Below are 15459 nucleotides of genomic sequence, written 5' to 3'. Positions count from 1 at the left end.
AAACATGTCATAAGCAACTGATAATGTAAAAAACAGACAACTGTCCATGTCCATTTGCAATATGTACAAAAACATTTGCAAAATGTTAAACACAAGGAGAAATGCAATTATGATGTGCACAAGTGACAAGGAGATGTGGAGACTGAATGAACAGTTATGAGAATTTCAATTCTGATCTGAGAAATGAACCAAATCGACTGAGAAAAACTGTAAGACAAGATCATGGAGTTACATTTTTAAACTACAAAGGCAACATTCATGAATGAACTTGATGTTGGCTTGACAACCTCAAACACCAACAGTAAATGACATTTTGTTTACGCTTAAACAGTGTTTAACATAATTTAATGGTATTTTTTAGGTTATCGGTGTTAAAATTACCAAACACCCTTTTATTCATTTTAGCTGCTTTGTCAAGACAGCACAATGCTAATAACACCTCAACCACCCTACCCTACCCTACCCTACCCTAGAGGCTAAATAACTCCTTTAGTTATCTACCCCTTAGTTAACCTACCATCAGCATCTAATCTACTACCAAATGACCATTCAGGGTGAAGTACTCCATATCCAAGTAGCTGTAATCCAAAATTATGATGGCTTGAAAATTATGGGAGTTATAAAAATGAGTGAGAGTGAGAGAGAGATATAGATAGATCGATCTTTGGTGTCTTTTTATTAGACTTATTTTTGATTCTCATTTGTTTAATTTAGAGATCAACTTTGTCACTGACGATTCCCCTAAAATTGCTTAGAAGAAAGGGCACTAGACAAAAATTAGATACGCAGGGTTGCCAACTCTCACACATTGAGCGTGAGACACACGCATTTGACCGTTTTCACACGCTCTCACGCAACACTTCCGATATCTCACGCCGAAAAAAATATCTAGTTTATTTACCTCTGATCCATAGGCTATCTATGATTCAATGAGTTACTAGTTCGCTCTGGCGCCAACCACCCGCGATCGATAGATCGCGATACAACACTTAATTTGTGTCCATTTTACGCTCCCCCTGTCAACAACTTACGCTCGCCACCCCCCAATCTGCCATTATACATTTGGATTTAAGGTAAGTTTCTCATCTCCTTTAACATGCCAAAACATAATTTACATGTAAAAGATCATTGTAAGACTATATTTGCAGATTATGTCCGCATTAAAGCCACAACTGCCTTCATGAGGTTAACGTTATTTGGGCTCTTGTTTGACTTTTTGGTATAACCCCAATTTACCGCTCATTTTATCACGTTAATACCCTTAAACGTCGTGCTTTTTTATGCTTGTATGCACCTTAATCAGAGAAGCTTACCTATATCGCTATATATGAATATGCTTTTATCTGGATAAATGTAATTTGGGATGTCCTGATTCGAAGCTTGGCAGTTAGATAGCTAGATGCTAGCGAGCTGAATAGCTAGATGCTAGCGGGATGAATAGCTAAATGCTAGTGCGATAACTATTTTGGCCATGCCATGTTGATAATAAACTGAAAATCTGGCGCGCTGAATAGCTAAATGATAGTGTGCTGAATAGCTAAATGCTACCAGGCTGACTTGCTGTGTGGAGGGGGTTGCTATGTAGTTCGGCAGGGCCGTTTTGCTGGTCCAACTCCACACGTACAATATAATCGCAGTGTTTCTCAGAATGTCAATAATAATAAAAAAATGCATATGTGATGGTGATTTGTGTCATTTTAAGGAAATAATGTTTTAAAACCTCTAATTCTCAAACCTGGGGGGTATTCCAAGAAGCGGGGTTAACAAACTCTAAACTTAACCCTGAACTCGGAGTTGTCTTACCCCGATCTGACATACTCAAGAGTTTTCGGTTCCAAAACGGCGGATCGGAGTTAAAGTAATCAGGGTCGCTCAACTCTGAGTAGGTTGACCCAGACAGAAGCGCGTTCACGCGTAACTATGAAAGGCATTCTTAATGGAACGCAGATAAATAGGATTTATCATGGATTTAAACGGGAAAATCAGCCGAACATCGTATTTCACACCACTGTAGCTTGAAGTATTAATGACTGCGTATGCAGAATATTTAGATATTATTAAACGTAAATGTAATACTGCGGTAGCTGCTAGAGAAAGGCAGTCAGCTTGTCAAAAAAATTGCCAACAGAGTTAATGCGTGAGTGAAAATGATATTTTTATATTTAGCAGAAGAGTGCGATTATATTATTATTTTCTCCACCTTTATAATACTGTATTGAGTTTTTAAATATTTTTTTATTGAACACTTACTAATTCCAGGTCTAATCTGAGTGGTGTGAAACACACATGGCATCAGATAAAAATGAAGTATAAGAATATTGTACAAAGTTTTATGGCTGTACATAACTATATCTTATTCTTAAAATATATTATAAAATATATTTATTTACAGGAAAAATGAAATAATGAAACATAACAGTGAATTTGACTGTAATGTATATTAAAAGGTTACAGGGTGGATGGTGGGGTGGGTGGTGGTGCATGATTTAATGTGGAAAGCAGTGATTGCAGATGGAGTCTCTGACAACTCCACCATCTCTGTTGTCACCCACATGCATGTAAGGTTCCTCGTCTGTGGGCATGTCAGAGATGGTAGGCTGTCGCTCTTCCTGGATGGTTGCAATGTTGTGTAATACCACATATGCCATTATTATGTGGCACGCCCTATCAGGGGTTACTCTGAGCCCCTTCAGGTACTGGAACCTGGCCTCGAGGATTCCTAGGGTCATTTAAATTCTTGCCCTGGTTTTGCTGTGGGCCTGATTGTAGCGGGACTGTGGTCCAGGTGCAGGATCTGAATAGGGAGTCATAAGGTAGGCCTATAGGACAGGCAGGAATACCCTCTGTCTCCATGAAGGAGGCCGTCATGTCCTATAATCACACTAGGGTTTGCAATGATTTAACTATTACACTGCATGTGAACAACTAGCAAAACTACCGCAGGCCTACTCTGTTCAGATTTGTTGTACAGTGTGGAATCATACACGGATCCTGGCCATCTGGCTTCAACATTTGTGACGAGGTGGGAAGCATCACATATGATCTTGATGGGAAGAATGGTCAGTTACAATAGCTACGTTATTTTTGTTACCATTAAAGATAAGTATTCATTTAAGGATTATAAAGGTTAGTACCTGTACATTAATGCTATGGATGAATTTTCATGTTCTAATGGTGCTGGAATAGGTAGCATATGTAGGTTCCATCAATACAGCCAATCACTCTAGGAAATCCTTAAAATGTAAATGGAATGAAGTTCGTTATATATTGCCTCTCCTTTGCTTAATTTCTTTATTGTCCGTGTGAATTAAAGATAAACCAATGATGCTGTGGAATTCCTCTTTGATGTCCATAACTGGCTTAAGCCCAGAAAACACCACAAAACCGGGCACTAGTCATTTTAATGCCGGACATAGTTTTCGGACAGACCGACATACGGTAGCTTTGCTGACAGATTCCACATCTCCTACACTATAAAGAAAACTTCCACTAGCAAAAAACGAAGACCGATATATAACAATCTGGAGAGAATTTAGGGCTGATCGGCGATGTGTAATATTTGAAATGTTATTATAATAATAAAGTTATTGATGTAAGTAATGGATTGTGCTGAAAACGATAACATTCATTAAAAAAATAATCCGAAAATGATAGTAGGCCTATGTCTATTCGGGGTTTTATAAGGCGTTCCCGACGAAGAACTCAACGAATAAACTGAGTTTCAATATCCACATGATCTTCGAGGAAAGGACACGTCATGATGACGTGTTTGTAACTCTGGGTCAGGTCCAAGTTAACCTGCCAGCGAGCAGGTTAGCTTCAGAGCATAAGTTGCTATAGTAACTGACTCCGGTTCTCTCTAAGCTCGGTTTCTGGAACGGAAAACCTCGAGTTTCCGAGAACTCTTGAGTTAACTTACCCGGGTTTTCTCGCTTAACCCGCTTCTTGGAACACCCCCCTGGTCCACATTTGTTGTTTTCCCTTAACGTAACCCATCACAAATGGTTAAACTTATTAGCTCATTAACTCGTCTTTAGTTCGGTCCTTTTGTGCATGTATGTTGTAATTCACTAAAATGTGCCACTAGGACCAGCATTAAGAAATCCTGTATAAATACAGGACCCTTAAAAAGGCCCTATATATTTTATGTTCTTTGTTTTCTCATGATGTGTAAATATACTGCATTTCCCACAGTTCGCGCCAATTGTCTGTTGATGTCCGTTTTATTTAATCAATTCAGCCAAGGGAGGAGCAGCAGGACGTATCCGAGGCATAATGAGTTGTTTGCACAAGGTAATTGAACACTACATTATTTTGTTTTTTTGTAGTGTTTTATTACAACCACTTTTGCTTCCACCACTTTATAAATGAGATGTGTACTTTTTAAAATTTGAAGAACCTCCAAATTATATTCTTGGAATAACTTAAGTTGGTATAGAAACTTTACATTTCACAAATCCCACCTCCGCCAATTTACCACTGCTGGCCCTTAACCCTCAATTGCTCACTTGTATAAAAATGAGATAAAATGTAAGTCGCTCTGGATAAGGGCATCTGCCAAATGCCATAAATGTAAATGTAAAATTTTAACATATTCTTAGTTCACACACCATTTTTTTTTTTATTTGAACACTGATATTCAAGACAATGTATCTGAAAGTTGTTCTCATGGACACCCAGACAGTCTCTGAGGACCAAGCCGGCTTAGCTATACCTGAGAGTTGTTTTCCTGATGAAACAAATGTTTTCTATTTGTGTAGGCAGAATGCAGCATTGACAAAAGAAGTCATCATTCGCAGCTTGATGGAGTATGTGGGGGAACATGGGCTTTTCACAGAATGTTTTGTAAGTAAACTACAATATCAGGCATGAAAATCTGTCACCTTTCGGCGAAATTCGCCGTTTTGAAGTTGAAAGGGGTGACCTACGCGAATCGTGTAGATCCGATGAGTTTTTTGTTTGGGGGGGGTCGGCAGATTATATGTATATATTTTAATGATCATTGACTCATTAAGCAAACAGAGCACTTCCGAAATCGGCAATTTCAATGACACAGTGGCCAGCAGTTTCCGCCCCCCGAACCATCATAGAGGCCAAATAGCGTTTCAATCATACGAACGTTCTTCATTCATGGTATTCATTTACTGCTAAGCGGGACGAGAAGCAGGACCTAGTGCTACACCGGAGACAAGGCAGAAGAGCGTACATTTACCACTACATTTACCAGATCGTACATTTACCACTACATTTACCAGATCGTACATTTCCCAGTGGATTTAATTGGGTTATTAATGGTTTCAATCGTTTTCATATTTTGTGGTAAAACAAAGTTACTGCCATTCTCTACAGCGTTGAATACTGTCAGAGCCACAAGCTTTTGTGATAAATAGGTAGATAGATAGACCTATTAAGTTCGCGTCAACCCCGTGTAGTTAACGGTGACATAAAATGAGAAACGAGATTTTTTTTCTAGTGTCTGTAGTTGTAACTGGTGAATCCAGGGACGGGTGAGGATAACATTTGCGCCAGGGCTGAAAAGGTTGAAGATAAAGTTGTAAACGCTTGTCGTTTGAGTCTACCCTGTGCTTTAGCCCATGTTAGAAAATAAAAACACATGAACCCTGGTATTTTTACACTCATTTTCGCTGCTGATGTATTTATTGGTTCATTAAGACGTAATGGTTTTGACTGAGCCATCTGGAATGGCGAAAGCGGCCTCTCGCGTTTAAGGATCTGGCTCCATACATTGAATCCATTGACAAGACAGTCAAAAAAAATTTTTTAATGGATTTTACTATATTTTACGGAGCCCGTAAGGTGACATCATGTAAAAAAATAATAACGCGTGGCCACGACTTACTAACACGTGGGAACAAGATGCTAATGTCGCCTTTCACACGCGGCAACAAAGTTTATTTTTTCACAGCAAAGCAAGCAGATCCCAGGAATGTTCGCGAACTGACTGCCCAAGGAAGGTAAACCTGGCCTTATATAAAGTAATACTTAATTATCTTGTTCGCACGCGTAATTATCTCGTTCGCACGCGTTAGTAAGTCGTGGCCACGCGTTATTATATTTTTTACATGATGTCACCTTACGGGCTCCGTAATATTTGGCATCACCTGTCGCTGTATCCCCGTACACCAGCAGCCCCCCCCCGCCTCGCCGTATACCCATGACGTCACATGCCCCGCCCCCCGGTCTTCTCACCTTTTTAACCCCTGACCCATTTTCATGCCTGAATATATATCAATGCACTGACGTCACTGTTTATGCTGATAGTGATAATATGCATTACACATTATGTACAACACTGTTCTTCTTCGAGTTGTGCATTGGAGTGCTTGATTGTGAACAGCATTTAATATTGGCACATTTTAAATTTGGTCCCCAATTTGCTCCCGAGGACCTCGGTAATTATCGTCCCATATCCAACCTCCCTTTTCTCAGTAAGCTGCTTGAGCGTGTGGTTGCCACTCAATTAAAGGACTATTTATCATCTAATAATCTATTTGAGCAGTTCCAGTCTGGGTTCACGAGTAACCACAGCACTGAAACTGCTTTAGTCCGAGTGATGAACGATCTTCTATTAGCAACCGATTCTGTACTAGTTAACAGCTTGGTTTTACTTGACCTCACCGCAGCATTCAACACAGTTTGCCACTCTACACTGTTGACCCGGCTGAAACTCTGGACTGGACTATCTGATACGGTGCTATCATGGTTTGAGTCGTACCTCTCTGACTGCCAGCAGTTTGTTTCCCTCAGCGGCTTTAGATCCACCTGCCCTGCTGTAACGTCTGGTGTACCTCAAGGCTCGGTCCTTGGCCCACTTCTTTTTATAATCTACCTCCTCCCCCTTGGTAATATCATTCGACAGCATGGCCTCCAGTTCCACTACTATGCTGATGACACCCAAATCTATGTCTGTTCCAAACCCTCTGATCTATAACCTACTGCTGAAACTCTTGTTCATGCATTTGTTACGAGTCGACTGGACTACTGCAATGCTCTGCTGGCCGGACTGCCAGCCAGTAAAATCAAGAAGCTCCAGCATGTGCAGAATTCTGCTGCCAGGGTCCTGACACGGTCTAAAGCATCTGAGCACATCACCCCAAAACTGATATCACTTCACTGGCTACCCATCCAATACCACATTCAGTACAAGACATTACTCTTGGTCTTCTGTTCACTACAGAACCTGGCCCCCCCTTACCTGTCCTCGCTAGTTTCACGCTATTGTCCTGCACGTTCTCTCCGTTCCGCTGATGCTCACCTCTTGGTTGTTCCTCCAGTCCGGCTACAAGGGTTCGGTGAACGAGCCTTCAGCGTTGCTGGCCCAAAGCTTTGGAACTCGCTCCCCATTTCCCTGCGTTCCTGCACTTCACTCAAGACTTTCAAATCTGAACTGAAAACACTTCTGTTTCGGACTGCTTTTAATATCTCTTAATTGTTTTTTTTATTAATTACTGCTGTATCAGACCTTTCTCCCATTTTATCTGTACAGTGTCCTTGGATGTTTATGAAAGGCACTTTAAATAAAATGTATTCTTATTATTATTATTAATTTCTGTGTATCTATTAGGTCCAAACTGTTGTGTGACACATGTGCATGTGTATGATGATAGTTTAATTCAACTTACTGTTATTTGTCTGTTTATGCGGCAAGCAAACCATGGTCCACCACCTTTTGTTGGACTAAATTTTGGTCCATTGGTCTGGACTGTGGTTTGCGGTACCTTTCACACCTGTTCACACACAAGTACTTTCTAGGTCTATGATGATAGAGACTCCTATCTGCAAAATAATAAAAAAATACCCTCACTATGGTGGAATAGACCTATTTCTTATAGTGTCTTTTCCAGCCTGTTACTGAGTATGTCCGTAGGCACATACTTCACCAAGTAAGTTGTAAGTATGTCACACAAAATTCTAATGTTATTAATTGTGTTGTGTATTTTAATAGGATGTGGCAGAGAGCATCTGACTTTTCACAACAAAATGATGAACATCTTCATTGTCAAGAAAGACAGTTGTTTTTTTTAAGCAATAATATCTCATTTGTTTTATTTAACTGCAGAAAATTTACAAAAAAATTGCTAATTGTAATTAATGCAAAAATTGTATTTGATGTCTGGAAATTGATTTATTTGAGCGGTAGTTAAGTAGGCTTATATTTTAAGTAATACAAAAGCAAAAAAATTAAGGCAAGTGTTTGCATGGACCTTTCTGTGTTGGTAGAATCAAAAGAAATTAGTTCTGACAACTTAAATTTAAATGACTAAACTTTGAATTTATTTAGTTGTGTTTATTAAAAAAACTAAGTATGTTCAACTTAATTTCCAACCCACCGTCAACTCAAAATATTTAAGTTAACTCAACATATTGATTTTAGTTATACTGTGATAATTTATTTAAGTGTATTTAAGTGACTTAGATGGGTTACATTTACTTAATACTACAGCAAGTTAATTCAACTCAAAAAGATCCATGCAAACACTTGCCTTAATTTTTTAAAGTAATTTTAACACTTCATTTTTTACAGTGTATGCGCTTAGGCCAGTAGGGTTTGCAAATGAATGAATGAAAACGTGCACGATTAAAATAAATCGTGAGCACGAATTACAGAAAACGTGCGCTCGAATGGTAAAACGTTCCCTCGTTTAATTTTTATTAACCGGGCTCGGTACATATATAACAGTTATCACAGTCAATTTTAAATCTCTCCGTTATAAATTCATTTGATGGATAGATATTATGTAAGGTTTTTAAGTGTGTTTCTTTAAACTTTGGTGGGAGAGCAAATTTTAGAAATTTTGTTAGCAATTTTATATGGTCTTTTTTTTTCATAATGTTCCATTAATTTTCTTCTAATTCGACATGGGTGCACTTGTTTTGTTAAATATTGTCTTAAGAAATGATTGTTACATTTTCTATGTAATAAATCCAAACAATTAATCTTTATACTCTGTAGTTTAACTGTTGGTTTGGTTTCATTATAGTTCTTCACAAGCTGAACAAATTTCTTAGGTATCCTTTTTATTACTCTTTCATAGTCACTTTTTGAGCAAAGTAAATTATATTTTCTAATAAAATTATTGTACGTATACATGTTGCCATTACCATCCAATAAGTGACTTATAGACCAAATATTTTTTCCATCCACTTCTCCATGAACATAGACTTCCTTTTATGAAGGACAACTCTGTTGTTCCATAAAGGCACAAACTGTAAAAAATCCAACTTTTGTTTAGTTCTCGAAACTAAAGTAAGAATGTAATTTGAACTAAAAAAAAAAAGTTGGTGAGGTTCACATATCTTAAGTAATTTCAACAAATTCAGCTCCAACGTATTCCTAACTTATTTTCCTTTGTTGATGTAACTTACTATTTTACGTTTCTTGTCCACTGTATGGAGGACAAAAAATGACATAAAATTGTACAAATAAATCAGTCTATACATAAAAATATAAATTAATAAATGTACAAATAAATCCTTAAATACATAAATAAATGTATTTATTATTTATGTATGCATTTATTTCCATATTTCTACATATATTTACGTATTTGTACATTTATTTGTTTATTTCTACATTTATTTCTGTATTTATACATTTATTTATTTCTGTGTTGCTGCATCTGTATGTTAATGAGGTGGGCGGTCCTAACTTCACTCTAAAGCAGGATTGGTTAATGAGCTCTGGTGGTTCCTGCTCGGCTACTACTGTCTTGGCCTTCAGTTTCTGTGCCCTGGAGCACTGATATCATTAGCTGGCAACATGATATAATCTGTTGACGCTGAGTTACTTATGGCAGTTTTTTTAAGATTCATTGTCAATGATTTAAGGTCATTAGCGAATGATTTTGAGAATCATATGCCAAATGACTACCTTCAATTTTGTTTGGAAAGGGTCATGGATGGTTTAGTTCAGTTAAGTGCTGATTTGGACGTGGAGCTTGACCAAACCGTCCTAAACGTACTTCAGGATGTCGCTCACCAACTTCACGTTCTCTCAGAGACGGAGGAAGTGAACGTTGGACATCCATCTTACAATTTACCTCCGAATATAATCGAGGCTCACCTCCTTTTGGGACACATCGCACAATTGTTCGGAGTCTCTGAGAGAATAATTCGCCGGAGAATGGACACATTATGGGATAATGTAATATTTGCACATTAGCTGGTCTGCATTTGTCTTTGTTCGTTTTTGCTAAAAATGCCTTAATATCTATGTGCAGAAACAGAAATAGCACTGGCAAAATGCTTTCGTATTTTTTTCTTAAACAACTTTGCGATTTGTGATATTAGGCCTTAAATTCAACTTCATTTAAATGTCTTACACCTGTTTAGACTTGGATTAAACGTCATACATACACATATGATAAATTCAAATATGATACCTTGTTATGTTCATGTATTTGACTGAACACAATAGCTGCCTTTACACTTTGAGGTTTAAAAGGCCAAGTGTTCCAGGCAGCACAGGTATAAAGTCATCATAAAGCTTTATTTTGAGTTCAGATAGTGACTGAGCAACAGATCTGAGCAGATCTTTGTGGTCATTGTCATTTGTTTGTTCTGTGGTCATATCTGTGTCATGTTGAATATTTTGATGAACAGAGTCTGCAGTCTATTAACTCCAATGGGCAACAAAGATCTGGATGAAACGGTGACCCAAATTCTGCAGCACCATCCCAACTGTGGATACAGAATGATGGTTGGGTATCTGAATGCACAGGGCATCCGCATTCAGAGTAAGTGATAATAATCTCGACAGTGTATTCATTCACTGAAATTAAATTACCAACCGGTTAGTATTTGGGCTATTTGCTTATCTGCTAACTGATATAAACTAATTTTAAGTACACCTAATTCTGTTCTGTTTTGCACATTATAGGATGTGTACAGGAATCCATGTGGCGTGTGGATCCTCATGGAGTTTTAATGCGTACCATTCAGCTGAACCCACAGAGGCGCAGGAAGTACTTTGTACCAGGGCCAAACAGTTTGTGGCACATTGATGGCAATCACAAATTGATACGGTATTTGAAGAGCATTACCTATTTCAGACATTAGCTTTCTCTGCAAGCTAGTACTTTAAATAGCTTATGCATTTAAACAGTAATACACATCAGCAGTGGACTCTTTTTAATTTTAAATATAACAGCAACCTGTAAGTGCTAACTACCAGTTTTAATTTGAGGTCATGTACATTAACAACAGATGAAAAGTGTAGATTGTTTTTTGTCAGGGGTTAATAAGGATTAGGACTCTTGACATTGTTGACACAGCATGGATTTGAATATCCCATGTTAAAACATCAATGTTAAAGTTGAGTTTAACATGGACGTCACATTAACCTCAACCTTTCTTGCTTGTGTACAGATCTAAATCCTATGCAAACTAAAAGATGTCAAATGATGAATTTACAAAATCCATTTCATTCTTTAGATGAGCATTGTTTAGCATGATTTTATGAATATTGCAACATAAAATTGTAGGTTTTGTTGTAGGTGTGAACTAAGTTTGTGATTAGTGGGAACCTATTTACATTTATTCAAAATACCATAATTTTTAAACAATAGACCTGTGCACATTCAAACTCACTAAGGCCAAACTACAACAAAATATGAAAAAAGTGAAAGGGTATGAAGATTTCCTGAATGCATTGTATCTATTTCAGATGGCGAATTGTTGTGCACGGGGGTATCGATGGCTTTAGCCGTCTAATTGTATACCTGACTGCCGCCACCAACAATCGTTCAGCAACAGTCCTGAGGAGTTTTCTTAAAGCTGTGGATGTGTATGGTATACCATCTCGTGTGAGTAGAGGTGTGCCAAAAAATCGATTCATATATCAAAAATCGATTCTCATTTACTACGATTCAGAATCGATTTTAAATGTACCAAAATCGATTCTAAGTCGTGGTGAAGTCTCGCGTTACGTAATTACAAAATTACGCGAGACTTTACGCAGCATGTTCTGGGACACATTCATGCGCGGAAAAGTTTCAAAACACATGGAGGAAAGAGATATTCAACCTGTCTGGTCTTCATTTAAGGCAAAAATATGGGTTCATTTTGGTTTTTACCGAATGCCGGGGAAGACCGAACTGGACACAATGTAGCTCGTGTGCAAGGCGTGTGTAATGCGGTGAGCACGGGAGCGTTAATATAGAGAAGGGTGAGAAATAAGGATGGATGCACCCAAGGATGCACCCAAGTGCCGGCTCGCAAGAGCAAGACGTTTGACACTCGTCACATGTATTAGCAAGAGGGAAACGCGCACAGCGACCCAGAACGAACAAACAAAACAACACGGAAGACTCAACGCGCAAGAGAATAGAAAGCAAAACCGTGAGGGCACGGAGTAAATAGAAACAAAAAACCAATGCGGAAGATACAACGCGTGAAAAATAACACTCAATCGTAGTGAGATGGGAGGAAGAAACAAAACAACAACAGTAACTAAAAAACAGCGCGGATAAATGCAACGCGAAAACGAAACAAGGACACCAGCAGAAGTAACTGGCAAAAAACGCTGCAGCAAAATAAAACCGTTCCCAAAAATAAAGGCAAAACGGATAGGAAGACATACAGGATTGGGAAAACTTGAGATGGGTCAGAAAGCGACGGATGAGATACTCGAATAAGTAAAGAGAAAGCATAACAGAGAGAGGTGGTGAGACACCATTAAACGATAAGCAATCACAGAGAAAGCAGAGACTGGCTGAGAACGTACGGTTATGCCGGTTTAGTCTGGGACTGACTCTGGTGCCCCTAGCGACGGCTGGGGGAACTGCATCCGAGCCAGCCCTGACAGCTCGCAAAATGAAGCTCAAGAATTTTGGTAACAACAAAAACCATTTTATTTTACCAAAGCAGTTAATTTTTGTTAATTAAATGTAAAAGACACTTAATTTTCTGTATTTGTCGTTCTGTCTTGCAAAGCAGACTGTAGTAGATCATGCAGATTTTATAGACTGAAGCAGACATTTTTATAAATCAAATCGTTTTTTGAATCGAAAATCGTTTTGAATCGAAAATCGATTTTTGAATTGAATTGTGGCCTTCAAAATCGGAATCGAATCGTGAGATGGTAAACAATTCCCACCCCTACGTGTGAGGTCAGAAAAAGGTGGGGAAAATGTTTATGTTGCACATTACATGGTGGCTAACAGAGGACTTGACAGGAATTCACATATTGCTGGCAGGAGTGTCCATAATCAAAGGTAACATGATATCTTTAATTCATCCAACATTCACAAAACATACTATTCAGATAAAACATGCCAATACGTAAATATTTTGTTGAAATTTTAATGTTTATTACTGTTATGCTTTCTGTTCATTTAAAATACACATTGACATTCTGTCTTAATGCAATAATCACATTTAAATATACCAACCTGTCAATTCATTAGAACCACCTCCCTTTATCTACTGTTTATTCATATCAGCTCCACTTACTATATAGGTGCACTTTTTCTATAATTTCAGACTGTAGTCCATCTCTTTCTCTGCGTATTTTGATAGGCCTGAAACATGCTTCACACAAGGACACAAAGGATCCTTTTAGCTGCACAGATTTGGATTTACATGTTGTCACAATGTATTTGCTAATAATACAAGCGGAAGCTGCCACCATAGTGAAGTAAGAACGCAGGTTCCTGCAGAATTGCATTTGTGGACCATTGGAATTGGCATATTTGTGTTGTACATTTCTGGCCTTAGTCTCCTTTCACCCTGTTATTATATGGTCCAGACACCACAGACAGGCCTTATCTCGGTGGTTGGTCATTCTCAGCACTGCAGTGACACTGACATGGTGGTGGTGGTGGTGGTGTTAAATGTGTGTTGTGCTGGTACGAGTGGATCAGACGCTGTATTGCTGCTAGAATATTTAAACAATGTGTCCACTTGTAACTCATCTGTTGCTGCAGTTTGTGTTCCTCTAGTCCTTCATTAGTGATCACCGGATGCTGACTAAAAGACAATGCTCTCTCTTACTAAGGCAACATAAATTATAGTTAATAGGGGTGTGATAGTTAATAGGGGTATGTACTTGACATAAAACATACAATTTTGTATTTGTAACCCAGATTGTAAACCCAGTGAAATTTTATTGGCCAGTTTACAGAGATTAAGCCCAGTTCTGGACTACACAGAATTTCAAATAGAAATTTTGCATTGAAGGGAAAATATAGTTCACGATAAAGCTTAATACCTGTTAAGGATTTAACTAATGCATTGGTGCACAGAACAACTTTAATTGATTTGTATTTGGAGCAGCATATGTAAAGAAGGAACAAGCAGTCTAGTTATCACCCACTAAATATTGAACAAAGTTCTGTACCTCATTTTCCAAAGCCATCTTTTTTCTTCATCCATTTGTTAATCTACTTTAACTGCAGATTAAGTAGATTAACTAAAGGCTCCCACCAACTCATAGGAAGCAATTTTTAAATGTACTTTTGTAAGTTAGCTTTTATAATGAGTGCTGATGTGACTGATGTATAAAGTAAAGCAACACAAATAGTATGTTAAGTCATGGTGTCATCATCTTCTCATACAATACCCTGTAATCTATACGGATAGTATTTTTTCAAGTGTCATCTTTTTGTGGTGTGTAACCCATGTTGTATGCACATGTACACACAGCAAGTCTAATACAGAAATTTTTACAAGATTACCAATGTTCGTTTTTCAAACAGAATAGAGAGGCTGTGGAGAGACGTTTATGTGGGAGTGCTTGATCTCTTCTACACAATCTTTACCAGCCTTGAGAGAGAAGGCCTTCTGAATCCTGACAGCGAAGTTCATCTCTATGCTCTACACTGGTACTTTCTGCCTCAACTTCAGAAGCACCTAGACTTTTTCAAACATGGCTGGAACTGCCACCGACTGTGCACTGAGGGAAATCAATCTCCGCTTCAGTTGTGGACTCAACATGAGCATGAGGCAGTGCAAGACCCCATTCAGGTTTGACATTCTAACTGCCATACCTGGCAGTTCCATCTGTAATATACTGGCTATTTCATTTAAAATTTTTTGCCAGCGTTTGCTTCCACAATGAGCAATAGTTTGTGGTGTAAACTAGACATAATCACAACACATGTTAAAGTTTAGGTTCTATTAAGCTTCCAGATCTATATTAAGATATTATGACCATGACAACCACTGATCTTGGCTAAACAGACATTTTAACCACATCTCTTGCGGTTGACCTGTAAAAAAAAAAAGTCGTAAAAAAAACGGTAACATGTCCGGCAGCAAAAGTTGCCAGTTACCGTAAAATTACAGTAAAATACCACACATAATTCAACAATGAATTACTGTAAAATTACAGATTTTCCCTGTATTTATTCTTTGTAATTTCACAGCCAAATCTGAGTAAAATTACAAATTTTTGTTATAAGAAAACACAGCTAGAATGTTAAAATAACAGCATAATTA

The 15459-nt window shown here is 38.0% G+C and overlaps 1 long non-coding RNA gene across 2 annotated transcripts; it reads left to right on the top strand.

The window, feature by feature from the left end:
* Positions 1–933: 933 nt before the first annotated feature.
* LOC143509710 (uncharacterized) lies at positions 934–15008 on the top strand. Of its 2 annotated transcripts, none has more exons than XR_013129743.1 (6): positions 934–1073; positions 4241–4293; positions 4761–4845; positions 10624–10757; positions 10901–11045; positions 11687–15008. It is a non-coding gene; the product is annotated as an uncharacterized LOC143509710 (long non-coding RNA). The 2 variants fall into 2 exon arrangements; XR_013129744.1 differs by having other exon boundaries at positions 940–1073; positions 4195–4293.
* The last annotated feature ends 451 nt before the right edge of the window (positions 15009–15459 follow it).

Source organism: Brachyhypopomus gauderio, chromosome 3 (assembly GCF_052324685.1).
Source record: "Brachyhypopomus gauderio isolate BG-103 chromosome 3, BGAUD_0.2, whole genome shotgun sequence".
In the NCBI taxonomy this organism is placed as follows: domain Eukaryota; kingdom Metazoa; phylum Chordata; class Actinopteri; order Gymnotiformes; family Hypopomidae; genus Brachyhypopomus; species Brachyhypopomus gauderio.
This window is presented reverse-complemented; position numbering and strand designations above follow the sequence as displayed.